The 22,131-nt window shown below is 31.7% G+C and overlaps 2 non-coding genes across 2 annotated transcripts; both read right to left on the reverse strand.

Moving 5' to 3' along the window:
* Window positions 1-889: 889 nt before the first annotated feature.
* Window positions 890-962, reverse strand: Trnak-cuu (transfer RNA lysine (anticodon CUU)). The gene has a single exon. It is a non-coding gene; the product is annotated as a tRNA-Lys (tRNA).
* A 15,182-nt stretch (window positions 963-16,144) lies between these two features.
* Window positions 16,145-16,217, reverse strand: Trnak-cuu (transfer RNA lysine (anticodon CUU)). The gene has a single exon. It is a non-coding gene; the product is annotated as a tRNA-Lys (tRNA).
* Between the last annotated feature and the right edge of the window lie 5,914 nt (window positions 16,218-22,131).

Below are 22,131 nucleotides of genomic sequence, written 5' to 3' on the forward strand. Positions count from 1 at the left end.
ACGTATAACGCTATATACTATTACCTTACAACGTATAACGTTATGTAGCATTACGTTATAACGTGTAACGTAGTATACTATTACGTTATAACGTATAACGTTATATACTATTACCTTCTAACATATAACGTTATGTAGCACTACCATATAACGTATAACGCTATATGCTATAACCTTATAACATATAACGTTATGTAGCATTACGTTATAACGTATACCGTTGTATACTATTACGTTATAACGTATAACGTTATGTAGCATTACGTTATAAAGTATAACGCTATATACTATTACCCTATAACATATAACGTTATTTAGCATTACGTTATAACGTATAACGCTATATACTACTACCTTATTTTTTTTTTTTTTTTTTATTATTATACGTGGAGAAATCCTCATTGACAGCCGGTGTTGCTTTCGTAACACGCGAGTAGTTTGGGACTCTTATAGACAAAAAATTCCACGGTGGACGTCCTCACGTTTATAGTGGAGGTGCCCCGGGCTATCTTGCGAATTACTTTCGGGGTGGTACCCCTCGTCATGTTCCTACTTAATGAGTGAGGCATCCTTGTTTAAGTTGGGCCGCTAGGGGGGACCACACCACCTAGCGTCGAGCTCCTTGTCTCGCCGCCCTAGCTGGATCGCGGTCTCTTTTCCTTTCTCTCTATGCCAGTTCCTTCGCGAGCATCACCTGCTCGCAGGAAGTTCGGAAGGCAGTGTATACCTGGCGCCCTCTCAGCATTGCTTTTACTGCAGCTTCGGGGGGTACACTCGCGCCGATGACGATCTGATTGGCGCGTCGCGGTTCCACCCACGCCGGGCAGAACTCCAACGTATCCTGCGCCGAACCTTCCTCTTCCTTGCAAAAAAAAAGAATATAGATATTCGCCCAACGTGGGGCTCGAACCCACGACCCTGAGATTAAGAGTCTCATGCTCTACCGACTGAGCTAGCCGGGCGTGTGTATACTGTTGCCATATGCCGTATAACGTTATATACTATTACCTTATAACGTATAACGTTGTATACTATTACCCTATAACATATAACGTTATTTAGCATTACGTTATAACGTATAACGCTATATACTACTACCTTATTTTTTTTTTTTTTTTTTTATTATGATACGTGGAGAAATCCTCATTGACAGCCGGTGTTGCTTTCGTAACACGCGAGTAGTTTGGGACTCTTATAGACAAAAAATTCCACGGTGGACGTCCTCACGTTTATAGTGGAGGTGCCCCGGGCTATCTTGCGAATTACTTTCGGGGTGGTACCCCTCGTCATGTTCCTACTTAATGAGTGAGGCATCCTTGTTTAAGTTGGGCCGCTAGGGGGGACCACACCACCTAGCGTCGAGCTCCTTGTCTCGCCGCCCTAGCTGGATCGCGGTCTCTTTTCCTTTCTCTCTATGCCAGTTCCTTCGCGAGCATCACCTGCTCGCAGGAAGTTCGGAAGGCAGTGTATACCTGGCGCCCTCTCAGCATTGCTTTTACTGCAGCTTCGGGGGGTACACTCGCGCCGATGACGATCTGATTGGCGCGTCGCGGTTCCACCCACGCCGGGCAGAACTCCAACGTATCCTGCGCCGAACCTTCCTCTTCCTTGCAAAAAAAAAGAATATAGATATTCGCCCAACGTGGGGCTCGAACCCACGACCCTGAGATTAAGAGTCTCATGCTCTACCGACTGAGCTAGCCAGGCGTGTGTATACTGTTGCCATATGCCGTATAACGTTATATACTATTACCTTATAACGTATAACGTTGTATAGTATTACTTTATAACGTATAACGTTATGTAGCATTACGCTATAACGTATAACGTTGTATGCTATTACCCTATAACATATAACGTTATGTAGCATTACGTTAGAACGTATAACGCTACATGCTATTACCTTATAACGTATAACGCTATGTAGCATTACGTTATAACGTATAACGTTATATACTATTGCCTTATATCGTATATCCTTATGTAGCATTACGTTATAACGTATAACGTTATATGCTATTACCTTATAACGTATAACGTTATGTAGCATTACGTTAGAACGTATAACGCTACATGCTATTACCTTATAACGTATAACGTTATGTAGCATTACGTTATAACGTATATCTTTCTGTAGCATTACGTTATAACGTATAACGTTATGTACTATTACGTTAAAATGTATAACGCTATATACTATTACCCTATAACATATAACGTTATGTAGCACTACGTTATAACGTATAACGTTGTATGCTATTACCCTATAACATATAACGTTATGTAGCATTACGTTATAACGTATAACGCTACATGCTATTACCTTATAACGTATAACGCTATGTAGCATTACGTTATAACGTATAACGTTATATACTATTGCCTTATATCGTATATCCTTATGTAGCATTACGTTATAACGTATAACGTTATATGCTATTACCTTATAACGTATAACGTTATGTAGCATTACGATATAACGTATAACGTTATGTACTATTACCTTATAACGTATACCATTGTATACTATTACGTTATAACTTATAACGTTATGTAGCATTACGTTATAACGTGTAACCTTATATACTATTACCTTATAACGTATAACGTTATATACTATTACTTTATAACGTATAACGTTATGTAGCATTACGTTATAACGTATAACGTTATGTAGCATTACGCTATAACGTATAACGTTGTATGCTATTACCCTATAACGTGTAACGTTATATGCTATTACCGTATAACGTATAACGTTATATACTATTACCTTATAACGTATATCTTTCTGTAGCATTACGTTATAACGTATAACGTTATGTACTATTACGTTAAAACGTATAACGTTATGCAGCATTACGTTATAACGTATAATGATATATACTATTACCTTATAACATATAACGTTATGTAGCACTACCATATAACGTATAACGCTATATGATATAACCTTATATCGTTATACGTTATATACGGTAACCATATAACGTATAACGTTATATACTATTACCTTATAACGTACAACGTTATGTAGCATTACGTTATAACGTATAACGTTGTATACTATTACGTTATAACGTATAACGTTATGCAGCATTACGTTATAACGTGTAACCTTATATACTATTACCTTATAACGTATAACGTTATATGCTATTACTTTATAACGTATAACGTTATGTAGCATTACGTTATAACGTATAACGTTATGTAGCATTACGTTATAACGAATAACGTTGTATGCTATTACCCTATAACGTGTAACGTTATATGCTATTACCGTATAACGTATAACGTCATATACTATTACCTTATAACGTATATCTTTCTGTAGCATTACGTTATAACGTATAACGTTATGTACTATTACGTTAAAACGTATAACGTTATGCAGCATTACGTTATAACGTATAACGCTACATACTATTACCTTATAACATATAACGTTATGTAGCACTACCATATAACGTATAACGCTATATGCTATAACCTTATAACATATAACGTTATGTAGCATTACGTTATAACGTATACCGTTGTATACTATTACGTTATAACGTATAACGTTATGTAGCATTACGTTATAAAGTATAACGCTATATACTATTACCCTATAACATATAACGTTATTTAGCATTACGTTATAACGTATAACGTTATGTAGCATTACGTTATAACGTATAACGTTGTATACTATTACCATATAACCTCTATCGTTATATACTATTCCGTTATAGCGTATAACGCTATATACTACTACCTTATTTTTTTTTTTTTTTTTTATTATTATACGTGGAGAAATCCTCATTGACAGCCGGTGTTGCCTTCGTAGCACGCGAGTAGTTTGGGACTCTTATAGACAAAAAATTCCACGGTGGACGTCCTCACGTTTATAGTGGAGGTGCCCCGGGCTATGTTGCGAATTACTATCGGGGTGGTACCCCTCGTCGTGTTCCTACTTAATCAGTGAGGCATCCTTGTTTAAGTTGGGCCGCTAGGCGGGACCACACCACCTAGCGTCGAGCTCCTTGTCTCGCCGCCCTAGCTGGATCGCGGTCTCCTTTCCTTTCTCTCTATGCCAGTTCCTTCGCGAGCATCACCTGCTCGCAGGAAGTTCGGAAGGCAGTGTATACCTGGCGCCCTCTCAGCATTGCTTTTACTGCAGCTTCGGGGGGTACACTCGCGCCGATTACGATCTGATTGGCGCGTCGCGGTTCCACCCACGCCGGGCAGAACTCCAACGTATCCTGCGCCGAACCATCCTCTTCCTTGCAAAAAAAAAAAATATAGATATTCACCCAACGTGGGGCTCGAACCCACGACCCTGATATTAAGAGTCTCATGCTCTACCGACTGAGCTAGCCGGGCGTGTGTATACTGTTGCCATATACCGTATGACGTTATATACTATTACCTTATAACGTATAACGTTATGTATCATTACGTTATAGCGTATAACGTTATATACTATTACCTGATATCGTCATACGTTATATACTGTAACCTCATAACGTATAACGTTATATACTATAACCTTATAACTTATAACGTTGTATACTATTACGTTATAACGTATAACGTTAGGTAGCATTACGCTATAACGTATAACGTTGTATCCTATTACCTTATAACGTGTAACGTTATATGCTATTACCTTATAACGTATAACGTTATATACTATTACCTTATAACTTATAACGTTGTATACTATTACGTTACAACTTATAACGTTATGTAGCATTACGTTATAACGTGTAACGTTATATACTATTACCTTATAACGTATAACGTTATATAGTATTACTTTATAACGTATAACGTTATGTAGCATTACGTTATAACGTAAAACGTTATACACTATTACCTTATAACGTATAACGTTACGTAGCATTACGTTATAACGTATAACGCTATATACTATTACCCTATAACATATAACGTTATGTAGCACTACGTTATAACGTATAACGTTGTATGCTATTACCCTATAACATATAACGTTATGTAGCATTACGATATAACGTATAACGCTACATGCTATTACCTTATAACGTATAACGTTATGTAGAATTACGTTATAACGTATAACGTTATACACTATTACCTTATAACGTATAACGTTATGTAGCATTACGTTATAACGTATAACGTTATACACTATTACCTTATAACGTATAACGTTACGTAGCATTACGTTATAACGTATAACGCTATATACTATTACCCTATAACATATAACGTTATGTAGCATTACGTTATAACGTATAACGTTGTATGCTATTACCCTATAACGTGTAACGTTATATGCTATTACCGTATAACGTATAACGTTATATACTATTACCTTATAACGTATATCTTTCTGTAGCATTACGTTTTAACGTATAACGTTATGTACTATTACGTTAAAACGTATAACGTTATGCAGCATTACGTTATAACGTATAATGATATATACTATTACCTTATAACATATAACGTTATGTAGCACTACCATATAACGTATAACGCTATATCATATAACCTTATATCGTTATACGTTATATACGGAAACCATATAACGTATAACGTTATATACTATTACCTTATAACGTACAACGTTATGTAGCATTACGTTATAACGTATAACGTTGTATACTATTACGTTATAACGTATAACGTTATATACTATTACCTTATAACGTATAACGTTATGTAGAATTACGTTATAACGTATAACGTTATATACTATTACCTTATAACGTATAACGTTATATACTATTACTTTATAAAGTATAACGTTATGTAGCATTGCGTTATAACGTATAACGTTATGTAGCATTACGTTATAACGTATAACGTTGTATGCTATTACCCTATAACGTGTAACGTTATATGCTATTACCGTATAACGTATAACGTTATATACTATTACCTTATAACGTATATCTTTCTGTAGCATTACGTTATAACGTATAACGTTATGTACTATTACGTTAAAACGTATAACGTTATGCAGCATTACGTTATAACGTATAATGATATATAATATTACCTTATAACATATAACGTTATGTAGCACTACCATATAACGTATAACGCTATATCATATAACCTTATATCGTTATACGTTATATACGGTAACCATATAACGTATAACGTTATATACTATTACCTTATAACGTACAACGTTATGTAGCATTACGTTATAACGTATAACGTTGTATACTATTACGTTATAACGTATAACGTTATATACTATTACCTTATAACGTATAACGTTATGCAGCATTACGTTATAACATATAACGCTATATACTACTACCTTATAACTTATAACGTTATGTAGTATTACGTTATAACGTATACCGTTGTATAATATTCCGTTATAACGTATACCGTTGTATATTATTACGTTATAACGTACAACGTTATGTAGCACTACGTCATAACGTATAACGTTATATACTATTACCTTATAACGTATAATGTTATGTAGCATTACGTTATAACGTATACCGATGTATACTATTACGTTATAACGTATAACGTTATGTAGCATTACGTTATAAAGTATAACGCTATATACTATTACCCTATAACATATAACGTTATTTAGCATTACGTTATAACGTATAACGCTATATACTGTTACCTTTTAACTTATGACGTTATATGCTATTACGTTATAACGTATAACATTTTATGGTATTACGGTAAAACCTATAACGAATTATACAATTACCTTTTAACTTATAACGTTATATGCTATTACGTTATAACGTATAACCTTATATACTATTACCTTATAACGTATAACGTTATATACTATTACTTTATAACGTATAACGTTATGTATCATTACGTTATAGCGTATAACGTTATATACTATTACCTGATATCGTTATACGTTATATACTGTAACCTCATAACGTATAACGTTATATACTATTACCTTATAACTTATAACGTTGTATACTATTACGTTATAACGTATAACGTTAGGTAGCATTACGCTATAACGTATAACGTTGTATCCTATTACCTTATAACGTGTAACGTTATATGCTATTACCTTATAACGTATAACGTTATATACTATTACCTTATAACTTATAACGTTGTATACTATTACGTTACAACTTATAACGTTATGTAGCATTACGTTATAACGTGTAACGTTATATACTATTACCTTATAACTTATAACGTAGTATACTATTACGTTACAACTTATAACGTTATGTAGCATTACGCTATAACGTGTAACGTTATATGCTATTACCTTATAACGTATAACGTTATGTAGCATTACGTTATAAGCGTATAGCGTCATGCTAGCGTAATGCTACAGAAGGGTATACGTTATAAGGTAATAGTATATAACGTTATACGTTATAACGTAGTGCTATGTAACGTTATATGTTATAAGGTAATAGTATATAGAGTTATTAGTTATAACGTTACGCTAAATAACGTTATATATTGTAAGGTAATAGCATATAACGTTATACGTTATAACGTAGTGCTACATATCGTTGAACGTTATAATGTGATAGTATATAACGTTATACGTTATATGGTTACCGTATATAACGTATAACGATATAAGGTAATATTATATAACGTTATACGTTATAACGTAATGCTACATAACGTTATATGTTATAAAGTAATAGTATATAGCGTTATACGTTACAACGTAGTCCTACATAATATTATACGTTATAACGTAATAGTATACAACGATATACGTTATAACGTAATGCTACATAACGTTATATGTTATAAGGTAATAGCATATAGCGTTATACGTTATAACGTAATGCTACGTAACGTTATATGTATTAAGGTAATAGTATATTGCGTTATTCGTTATAAGGTAATAGTATATAACGTTATACGTTATGACGTAGTGCTACATAACGTTATACGTTATAACGTAATGCTACAGAAGGATATACATTATAAGGTAATAGTATATAACTTATAACGATATAAGGTAATAGTATATAACGTTATACGTTATGACGTAGTGCTGCATAACGCTATACGTTATAACGTAATAGTATACAACGGTATACGTTACAACGTAATGCTACATAACGTATAACGATATAAGGTAATAGTATATAACGTTATACGTTATGACGTAGTGCTGCATAACGCTATACGTTATAACGTAATAGTATACAACGGTATACGTTACAACGTAATACTACATAACGTTATAAGTTATAAGGTAGTAGTATATAGCGTTATATGTTATAACGTAATGCTGCATAACGTTATACGTTATAAGGTAATAGTATATAACGTTATACGTTATAACGTAATGCTACATAAGGATATACGATATAAGGCAATAGTATATAACGTTATACGTTATAACGTAATGCTACATAAGGATATACGATATAAGGCAATAGTATATAACGTTATACGTTATAACGTAATGCTACATAGCGTTATACGTTATAAGGCAATAGCATGTAGCGTTATACGTTATAACGTAATGCTACATAACGTTATATGTTATAAGGTAATAGCATATAGCGTTATACGTTATAACGTAATGCTACATAACGTTATATGTTGTAAGGTAATAGGATATAGCGTTATACGTTATAACGTAATGCTACATATCGTTATACGTTGTAAGGTAATAGTATATAGCGTTATACGTTATAACGTAATGCTACATAACGTTATACGTTATAAGGTAATAGTATATAACGTTATACGTTATAACGTAGTGCTACATAACGTTATACGTTATAACGTTATATACTATTACCTTATAACGTATAACGTTATGCAGCATTACTTTATAACATATAACGCTATATACTACTACCTTATAACTTATAACGTTATGTAGCATTACGTTATAAAGTATAACGCTATATACTATTACCCTATAACATATAACGTTATTTAGCATTACGTTATAACGTATAACGCTATATACTACTACCTTATTTTTTTTTTTTTTTTATTATTATACGTGGAGAAATCCTCATTGACAGCCGGTGTTGCTTTCGTAACACGCGAGTAGTTTGGGACTCCTATAGACAAAAAATTCCACGGTGGACGTCCTCACGTTTATAGTGGAGGTGCCCCGGGCTATCTTGCGAATTACTTTCGGGGTGGTACCCCTCGTCATGTTCCTACTTAATGAGTGAGGCATCCTTGTTTAAGTTGGGCCGCTAGGGGGGACCACACCACCTAGCGTCGAGCTTCTTGTCTCGCCGCCCTAGCTGGATCGCGGTCTCTTTTCCTTTCTCTCTATGCCAGTTCCTTCGCGAGCTTCACCTGCTCGCAGGAAGTTCGGAAGGCAGTGTGTACCTGGCGCCCTCTCAGCATTGCTTTTACTGCAGCTTCGGGGAGTACACTCGCGCCGATGACGATCTGATTGGCGCGTCGCGGTTCCACCCACGCCGGGCAGAACTCCAACGTATCCTGCGCCGAACCTTCCTCTTCCTTGCAAAAAAAAAAAATATAGATATTCGCCCAACGTGGGGCTCGAACCCACGACCCTGAGATTAAGAGTCTCATGCTCTACCGACTGAGCTAGCCAGGCGTGTGTATACTGTTGCCATATACCGTATAACGTTATATACTATTACCTTATAACATATAACGTTGTATAGTATTACTTTATAACGTATAACGTTATGTAGCATTACGTTATAACGTATAACGTTATACACTATTACCTTATAACGTATAACGTTACGTATCATTACGTTATAACGTATAACGCTATATACTGTTACCCTATAACATATAACGTTATGTAGCACTACGTTATAACGTATAACGTTGTATGCTATTACCCTATAACATATAACGTTATGTAGCATTACGTTATAACGTATAACGCTACATGCTATTACCTTATAACGTATAACGCTATGTAGCATTACGTTATAACGTATAACGTTATATACTATTGCCTTATATCGTATATCCTTATGTAGCATTACGTTATAACGTATAACGTTATATACTATTGCCTTATATCGTATATCCTTATGTAGCATTACGTTATAACCTGTAACGTTATATGCTATTACCTTATAACGTATAACGTTATATACTATTACCTTATAACTTATAACGTTGTATACTATTACGTTACAACTTATAACGTTATGTAGCATTACGTTATAACGTGTAACGTTATATACTATTACCTTATAACGTATTACGTTATATAGTATTACCTTATAACGTATAACGTTATGTAGCATTACGTTATAACGTATAACGCTATATAATATTACCTTACAACGTATAACGTTATGTAGCATTACGTTATAACGTATAACGCTACATGCTATTGCCTTATAACGTATAACGCTATGTAGCATTACGTTATAACGTATAACGTTATATACTATTGCCTTATATCGTATATCCTTATGTAGCATTACGTTATAACGTATAACGTTATATACTATTGCCTTATATCGTATATCCTTATGTAGCATTACGTTATAACGTATAACGTTATATGCTATTACCTTATAACGTATAACGTTATGTATCATTACGTTATAGCGTATAACGTTATATACTATTACCTGATATCGTTATACGTTATATACTGTAACCTCATAACGTATAACGTTATATACTATTACCTTATAACGTATAACGTTGTATACTATTACGTTATAACGTATAACGTTAGGTAGCATTACGCTATAACGTATAACGTTGTATCCTATTACCCTATAACCTGTAACGTTATATGCTATTACCTTATAACGTATAACGTTATATACTATTACCTTATAACTTATGACGTTGTATACTATTACGTTACAACTTATAACGTTATGTAGCATTACGCTATAACGTATAACGCTATATACTATTACCTTACAACGTATAACGATATGTAGCATTACGTTATAACGTATAACGCTATATCCTATTACCTTACAACATATAACGTTATGTAGCATTACGTTATAACGTATAACGCTATATGCTATTACCTTATAACATATAACGTTATGTAGCATTACGTTATAACGTATAACGTAGTATACTATTACATTATAACGTATAACGTTATATACTATTACCTTATAACGTATAACGTTATGCAGCATTACGTTATAACATATAACGCTATATACTACTACCTTATAACTTATAACGTTATGTAGTATTACGTTCTAACGTATACCGTTGAATAATATTACGTTATAACGTATACCGTTGTATATTATTACGTTATAACGTACAACGTTATGTAGCACTACGTCATAACGTATAACGTTATATACTATTACCTTATAACGTATAACGTATTGCAGCATTACGTTATAACAGATAACGCTATATACTACTACCTTATAACTTATAACGTTATGTAGTATTACGTTATAACGTATAACGTTGTATGCTATTACCCTATAACATATAACGTTATGTAGCATTACGTTATAACGTATAACGATACATGCTATTACCTTATAACGTATAACGTTATGTAGCATTACGTTATAACGTATAACGTTATATACTATTACCTTATAACGTATAACGTTATATAGTATTACTTTATAACGTATAACATTATGTAGCATTACGTTATAACGTATAACGTTATATACTATTACCTTATATCGCATATCCTTATGTAGCATTACGTTATAATGTATAACGTTATATGCTATTACCTTATAACGTATAACGTTATGTAGCATTACGTTATAACGTATAACGTTATGTACTATTACCTTATAACGTATACCGTTGTATACTATTACGTTATAACTTATAACGTTATGTAGCATTACGTTATAACGTGTAACCTTATATACTATTACCTTATAACGTATAACGTTATATACTATTACTTTATAACGTATAACGTTATGTAGCATTACGTTATAACGTATAACGTTATGTAGCATTACGTTATAACGTATAACGTTGTATGCTATTACCCTATAACGTGTAACGTTATATGCTATTACCGTATAACGTATAACGTTATATACTATTACCTTATAACGTATATCTTTCTGTAGCATTACGTTATAACGTATAACGTTATGTACTATTACGTTAAGACGTATAACGTTATGCAGCATTACGTTATAACGTATAATGATATATACTATTACCTTACAACATATAACGTTATGTAGCACTACCATATAACGTATAACGCTATATGATATAACCTTATATCGTTATACGTTATATACGGTAACCATATAACGTATAACGTTATATACTATTACCTTATAACGTATAACGTTATGTAGCATTACGTTATAACGTATAACGTTGTATACTATTACGTTATAACGTATAACGTTATATACTATTACCTTATAGCGTATAACGTTATGTAGCATTACGTTATAACGTATAACGTTGTATACTATTACGTTATAACGTATGACGTTATATACTATTACCTTATAACGTATAACGTTATGCAGCATTACGTTAAGACGTACAACGCTAAATACTACTACCTTATAACATATAACGTTATGTAGTATTACGTTATAACGTATACCGTTGTATGCTATTACGTTATAACGTATAACGTCATATACCATTACCTTATAACGTATAACGTCATGTAGCATTACGTTATAACGTATAACGTTGTATACTATTACGTTATAACGTATAACGTTATATACCATTACCTTATAACGTATAACGTCATGCAGCATTACGGTATAACGTATAACGCTATATACTACTACCTTATAACATATAACGTTATGTAGCATTACGTTATGAGGTATACCGTTGTATACTATTACATTATAACGTATAACGATATGTAGCACTACGTCATAACGTATAGCGTTATATATTATTACCTTACAACATATAACGTTATTTAGCGTTACGTTATAACGTTCAAATCTGTATACTATTACCTTATAACATATAACGTTATATAGCACTACGTTATAACGTATAACGTCATATACTATTACCTTATAACGTATAACGTTATGTAGCACTACGTTATAACGTATAACGTTATATACTATTACCTTATAACGTATAACGTTATGTAGCATTACGTTATAACGTATAACGCTATATACTATTACCTTACAACGTATAACGATATGTAGCATTACGTTATAACGTATAACGCTATATCCTATTACCTTACAACATATAACGTTATGTAGCATTACGTTATAACGTATAACGCTATATGCTATTACCTTATAACATATAACGTTATGTAGCATTACGTTATAACGTATAACGTAGTATACTATTACATTATAACGTATAACGTTATATACTATTACCTTATAACGTATAACGTTATGCAGCATTACGTTATAACATATAACGCTATATACTACTACCTTATAACTTATAACGTTATGTAGTATTACGTTCTAACGTATACCGTTGAATAATATTACGTTATAACGTATACCGTTGTATATTATTACGTTATAACGTACAACGTTATGTAGCACTACGTCATAACGTATAACGTTATATACTATTACCTTATAACGTATAACGTATTGCAGCATTACGTTATAACAGATAACGCTATATACTACTACCTTATAACTTATAACGTTATGTAGTATTACGTTATAACGTATACCGTTGTATAATATTACGTTATAACGTATACCGTTGTATATTATTACGTTATAACGTACAACGTTATGTAGCACTACGTCATAACGTATAACGTTATATACTATTACCTTATAACATATAACGGTATTTAGCGTTACGTTATAACTAATAACTCTATATACTATTACCTTAAAACATATTACGTTATATAGCACTACGTTATAACGTATAACGTTATATACTATTACCTTATAACGAATAACGTTATGTAGCATTACGTTATAACGTATAACGCTATATACTATTACCTTACAACGTATAACGTTATGTAGCATAACGTTATAACGTATAACGCTATATCCTATTACCTTATAACATGTAACGTTATGTAGCATTACGTTATAACGTATAACGTAGTATACTATTACGTTATAACGTATAACGTTATATACTATTACCTTATAACGTATAACGTTATGCAGCATTACGTTATAACATATAACGCTATATACTACTACCTTATAACTTATAACGTTATGTAGTATTACGTTCTAACGTATACCGTTGAATAATATTACGTTATAACGTATACCGTTGTATATTATTACGTCATAACGTATAACGTTATATACTATTACCTTATAACGTATAACGTTATGTAGCACTACGTTATAACGTATAACGTTGTATACTATTACGTTATAACGTATGACGTTATATACTATTACCTTATAACGTATAAAGTTATATACTATTACCTTATAACGTACAACGTTATGTAGCATTACGTTATAACGTATAACGTTGTATACTATTACGTTATAACGTATAACGTTATATACTATTACCTTATAACGTATAACGTTATGCAGCATTACGTTATAACATATAACGCTATATACTACTACCATATAACTTATAACGTTATGTGGTATTACGTTGTAACGTATACCGTTGTATAATATTACGTTATAACGTATACCGTTGTATATTATTACGTTATAACGTACAACGTTATGTAGCACGACGTCATAACGTATAACGTTATATACTATTACCTTATAACATATAACGGTATTTAGCGTTACGTTATAACTAATAGCTCTATATACTATTACCTTAAAACGTATAACGTTATATAGCACTACGTTATAACGTATAACGTTATATACTATTACCTTATAACGTATAACGTTATGTAGCATTACGTTATAACGTATAACGCTATATACTATTACCTTACAACGTATAACGTTATGTAGCATTACGTTATATCGTATAACGCTATATCCTATTACCTTACAACATATAACGTTATGTAGCATTACGTTATAACGTATAACGCTATATGCTATTACCTTATAACATATAACGTTATGTAGCATTACGTTATAACGTATAACGTAGTATACTATTACGTTATAACGTATAACGTTATATACTATTACCTTATAACGTATAACGTTATGCAGCATTACGTTATAACATATAACGCTATATACTACTACCTTATAACTTATAACGTTATGTAGTATTACGTTCTAACGTATACCGTTGAATAATATTACGTTATAACGTATACCGTTGTATATTATTACGTTATAACGTACAACGTTATGTAGCACTACGTCATAACGTACTACGTTATATACTATTACCTTATAACGTATAACGTTATGTAGCATTACGTTATAACGTATAACGTTGTATACTATTACGTTATAACGTATGACGTTATATACTATTACCTTATAACGTATAACGTTATATACTATTACCTTATAACGTACAACGTTATGTAGCATTACCATATAACGTATAACTCTATATGCTATAACCTTATAACATATAACGTTATGTAGCATTACGTTATAACGTATACCGTTGTATACTATTACGTTATAACGTATAACGTTATGTAGCATTACGTTATAAAGTATAACGATATATACTATTACCCTATAACATATAACGTTATTTAGCATTACGTTATAACGTATAACGCTATATACTACTACCTTATTTTTTTTTTTTTTTATTATTATACGTGGAGAAATCCTCATTGACAGCCGGTGTTGCTTTCGTAACACGCGAGTAGTTTGGTACTCCTATAGACAAAAAATTCCACGGTGGACGTCCTCACGTTTATAGTGGAGGTGCCCCGGGCTATCTTGCGAATTACTTTCGGGGTGGTACCCCTCGTCATGTTCCTACTTAATGAGTGAGGCATCCTTGTTTAAGTTGGGCCGCTAGGGGGGACCACACCACCTAGCGTCGAGCTTCTTGTCTCGCCGCCCTAGCTGGATCGCGGTCTCTTTTCCTTTCTCTCTATGCCAGTTCCTTCGCGAGCTTCACCTTCTCGCAGGAAGTTCGGAAGGCAGTGTGTACCTGGCGCCCTCTCAGCATTGCTTTTACTGCAGCTTCGGGGAGTACACTCGCGCCGATGACGATCTGATTGGCGCGTCGCGGTTCCACCCACGCCGGGCAGAACTCCAACGTATCCTGCGCCGAACCTTCCTCTTCCTTGCAAAAAAAAAAAAATATAGATATTCGCCCAACGTGGGGCTCGAACCCACGACCCTGAGATTAAGAGTCTCATGCTCTACCGACTGAGCTAGCCGGGCGTGTGTATACTGTTGCCATATACCGTATAACGTGATATACTATTACCTTATAACATATAACGTTGTATAGTATTACTTTATAACGTATAACGTTATGTAGCATTACGTTATAACGTATAACGTTATACACTATTACCTTATAACGTATAACGTTACGTATCATTACGTTATAACGTATAACGCTATATACTGTTACCCTATAACATATAACGTTATGTAGCACTACGTTATAACGTATAACGTTGTATGCTATTACCCTATAACATATAACGTTATGTAGCATTACGTTATAACGTATAACGCTACATGCTATTACCTTATAACGTATAACGCTATGTAGCATTACGTTATAACGTATAACGTTATATACTATTGCCTTATATCGTATATCCTTATGTAGCATTACGTTATAACGTATAACGTTATATACTATTGCCTTATATCGTATATCCTTATGTAGCATTACGTTATAACGTATAACGTTATATGCTATTACCTTATAACGTATAACGTTATGTATCATTACGTTATAGCGTATAACGTTATATACTATTACCTGATATCGTTATACGTTATATACTGTAACCACATAACGTATAACGTTATATACTATTACCTTATAACGTATAACGTTGTATACTATTACGTTATAACGTATAACGTTAGGTAGCATTACGCTATAACGTATAACGTTGTATCCTATTATCTTATAACCTGTAACGTTATATGCTATTACCTTATAACGTATAACGTTATATACTATTACCTTATAACTTATAACGTTGTATACTATTACGTTACAACTTATAACGTTATGTAGCATTACGTTATAACGTGTAACGTTATATACTATTACCTTATAACGTATTACGTTATATAGTATTACTTTATAACGTATAACGTTATGTAGCATTACGTTATAACGTATAACGTTATACACTATTACCTTATAACGTATAACGTTACGTAGCATTACGTTATAACGTATAACGCTATATACTATTACCCTATAACATATAACGTTATGTAGCACTACGTTATAACGTATAACGTTGTATGCTATTACCCTATAACATATAACGTTATGTAGCATTACGTTATAACGTATAACGATACATGCTATTACCTTATAACGTATAACGTTATGTAGCATTACGTTATAACGTATAACGTTATATACTATTACCTTATAACGTATAACGTTATATAGTATTACTTTATAACGTATAACATTATGTAGCATTACGTTATAACGTATAACGTTATATACTATTACCTTATATCGCATATCCTTATGTAGCATTACGTTATAACGTATAACGTTATATGCTATTACCTTATAACGTATAACGTTATGTACTATTACCTTATAACGTATAACGTTATATACTATTACCTTATAACGTATATCTTTCTGTAGCATTACGTTATAACGTATAACGTTATGTACTATTACGTTAAAACGAATAACGTTATGCAGCATTACGTTATAACGTATAACGTTGTATGCTATTACCCTATAACGTGTAACGTTATATGCTATTACCTTATAACGTATAACGTTATATACTATTACCTTATAACGTATATCTTTCTGTAGCATTACGTTATAACGTATAACGTTATGTACTATTACGTTAAAACGAATAACGTTATGCAGCATTACGTTATAACGTATAATGATATATACTATTACCCTATAACATATAACGTTATTTAGCATTACGTTATAACGTATAACGCTATATGATATAACCTTATATCGTTATACGTTATATACGGTAACCATATAACGTATAACGTTATATACTATTACCTTATAACGTACAACGTTATGTAGCATTACGTTATAACGTATAACGTTATATACTATTACCTTATAACGTATAACGTTATATAGTATTACTTTATAACGTATAACATTATGTAGCATTACGTTATAACGTATAACGTTATATACTATTACCTTATATCGCATATCCTTATGTAGCATTACGTTATAACGTATAACGTTATATGCTATTACCTTATAACGTATAACGTTATGTACTATTACCTTATAACGTATAACGTTATATACTATTACCTTATAACGTATATCTTTCTGTAGCATTACGTTATAACGTATAACGTTATGTACTATTACGTTAAAACGAATAACGTTATGCAGCATTACGTTATAACGTATAACGTTGTATGCTATTACCCTATAACGTGTAACGTTATATGCTATTACCTTATAACGTATAACGTTATGTAGCATTACGTTATAACGTATAACGTTATATACTATTACCTTATAACGTATAACGTTATATAGTATTACTTTATAACGTATAACATTATGTAGCATTACGTTATAACGTATAACGTTATATACTATTACCTTATATCGCATATCCTTATGTAGCATTACGTTATAACGTATAACGTTATATGCTATTACCTTATAACGTATAACGTTATGTACTATTACCTTATAACGTATAACGTTATATACTATTACCTTATAACGTATATCTTTCTGTAGCATTACGTTATAACGTATAACGTTATGTACTATTACGTTAAAACGAATAACGTTATGCAGCATTACGTTATAACGTATAACGTTGTATGCTATTACCCTATAACGTGTAACGTTATATGCTATTACCTTATAACGTATAACGTTATATACTATTACCTTATAACGTATATCTTTCTGTAGCATTACGTTATAACGTATAACGTTATGTACTATTACGTTAAAACGAATAACGTTATGCAGCATTACGTTATAACGTATAATGATATATACTATTACCCTATAACATATAACGTTATTTAGCATTACGTTATAACGTATAACGCTATATGATATAACCTTATATCGTTATACGTTATATACGGTAACCATATAACGTATAACGTTATATACTATTACCTTATAACGTACAACGTTATGTAGCATTACGTTATAACGTATAACGTTGTATACTATTACGTTATAACGTATAACGTTATATACTATTACCTTATAACGTATAACGTTATGCAGTATTACGTTATAACGTGTAACCTTATATACTATTACCTTATAACGTATAACGTTATATACTATTACTTTATAACGTATAACGTTATGTAGCATTGCGTTATAACGTATAACGTTATGTAGCATTACGTTATAACGTATAACGTTGTATGCTATTACCCTATAACGTGTAACGTTATATGCTATTACCGTATAACGTATAACGTCATATACTATTACCTTATAACGTATATCTTTCTGTAGCATTACGTTATAACGTATAACGTTATGTACTATTACGTTAAAACGTATAACGTTATGCAGCATTACGTTATAACGTATAACGCTATATACTATTACCTTATAACATATAACGTTATGTAGCACTACCATATAACGTATAACGCTATATGCTATAACCTTATAACATATAACGTTATGTAGCATTACGTTATAACGTATACCGTTGTATACTATTACGTTATAACGTATAACGTTATGTAGCATTACGTTATAACGTGTAACCTTATATACTATTACCTTATAACGTATAACGTTATATACTATTACTTTATAACGTATAACGTTATGTAGCATTACGTTATAACGTATAACGTTGTATGCTATTACCCTATAACGTGTAACGTTATATGCTATTACCTTATAACGTATAACGTTATATACTATTACCTTATAACGTATATCTTTCTGTAGCATTACGTTATAACGTATAACGTTATGTACTATTACGTTAAAACGAATAACGTTATGCAGCATTACGTTATAACGTATAATGATATATACTATTACCTTATAACATATAACGTTATGTAGCACTACCATATAACGTATAACGCTATATGATATAACCTTATATCGTTATACGTTATATACGGTAACCATATAACGTATAACGTTATATACTATTACCTTATAACGTACAACGTTATGTAGCATTACGTTATAACGTATAACGTTGTATACTATTACGTTATAACGTATAACGTTATGTAGCATTACGTTATAAAGTATAACGCTATATACTATTACCCTATAACATATAACGTTATTTAGCATTACGTTATAACGTATAACGCTATATACTATTACCTTTTAACTTATGACGTTATATGCTATTACGTTATAACGTATAACATTTTATGGTATTACGGTGAAACCTATAACGAATTATACAATTACCTTTTAACTTATAACGTTATATGCTATTACGTTATAACGTATAACGTTGTATACTATTACCATATAACCTCTATCGTTATATACTATTCCGTTATAACGTATAACGTTATATACTATTACCTTATATCGCATATCCTTATGTAGCATTACGTTATAACGTATAACATTATGTAGCATTACGTTATAACGTATAACGTTATATACTATTACCTTATATCGCATATCCTTATGTAGCATTACGTTATAACGTATAACGTTATGTAGCATTACGTTATAACGTATAACGTTGTATGCTATTGCCCTATAACGTGTAACGTTATATGCTATTACCGTATAACGTATAACGTTATATACTATTACCTTATAACGTATATCTTTCTGTAGCATTACGTTATAACGTATAACGTTATGTACTATTACGTTAAAACGTATAACGTTATGCAGCATTACGTTATAACGTATAATGATATATACTATTACCTTATAACATATAACGTTATGTAGCACTACCATATAACGTATAACGCTATATGATATAACCTTATATCGTTATACGTTATATACGGTAACCGTATAACGTTATATACTATTACCTTATAACGTACAACGTTATGTAGCATTACGTTATAACGTATAACGTTGTATACTATTACGTTATAACGTATAACGTTATATACTATTACCTTATAACGTATAACGTTATATGCTATTACCGTATAACGTATAACGTCATATACTATTACCTTATAACGTATATCTTTCTGTAGCATTACGTTATAACGTATAACGTTATGTACTATTACGTTAAAACGTATAACGTTATGCAGCATTACGTTATAACGTATAACGCTATATACTACTACCCTATAACATATAACGTTATTTAGCATTACGTTATAACGTATAACGCTATATACTATTACCTTTTAACTTATGACGTTATGTAGCACTACCATATAACGTATAACGCTATATGATATAACCTTATATCGTTATACGTTATATACGGTAACCGTATAAAGTTATATACTATTACCTTATAACGTACAACGTTATGTAGCATTACGTTATAACGTATAACGTTATGTAGCATTACGTTATAACGTATAACGTTGTATGCTATTACCCTATAACGTGTAACGTTATATGCTATTACCGTATAACGTATAACGTTATATACTATTACCTTATAACGTATATCTTTCTGTAGCATTACGTTATAACGTATAACGTTATGTACTATTACGTTAAAACGTATAACGTTATGCAGCATTACGTTATAACGTATAACGCTATATACTATTACCTTACAACGTATAACGTTATGTAGCATTACGTTATAACGTATAACGCTATATCCTATTACCTTACAACATATAACGTTATGTAGCATTACGTTATAACGTATAACGCTATATGCTATTACCTTATAACATATAACGTTATGTAGCATTACGTTATAACGTATAACGTAGTATACTATTACGTTATAACGTATAACGTTATATACTATTACCTTATAACGTATAACGTTATGCAGCATTACGTTATAATATATAACGCTATATACTACTACCATATAACTTATGACGTTATGTAGTATTACGTTCTAACGTATACCGTTGAATAATATTACGTTATAACGTATACCGTTGTATATTATTACGTTATAACGTACAACGTTATGTAGCACTACGT

This window comes from Bombus fervidus, chromosome 7 (genome assembly GCF_041682495.2).
Source record: "Bombus fervidus isolate BK054 chromosome 7, iyBomFerv1, whole genome shotgun sequence".
Lineage (NCBI taxonomy): Eukaryota > Metazoa > Arthropoda > Insecta > Hymenoptera > Apidae > Bombus > Bombus fervidus.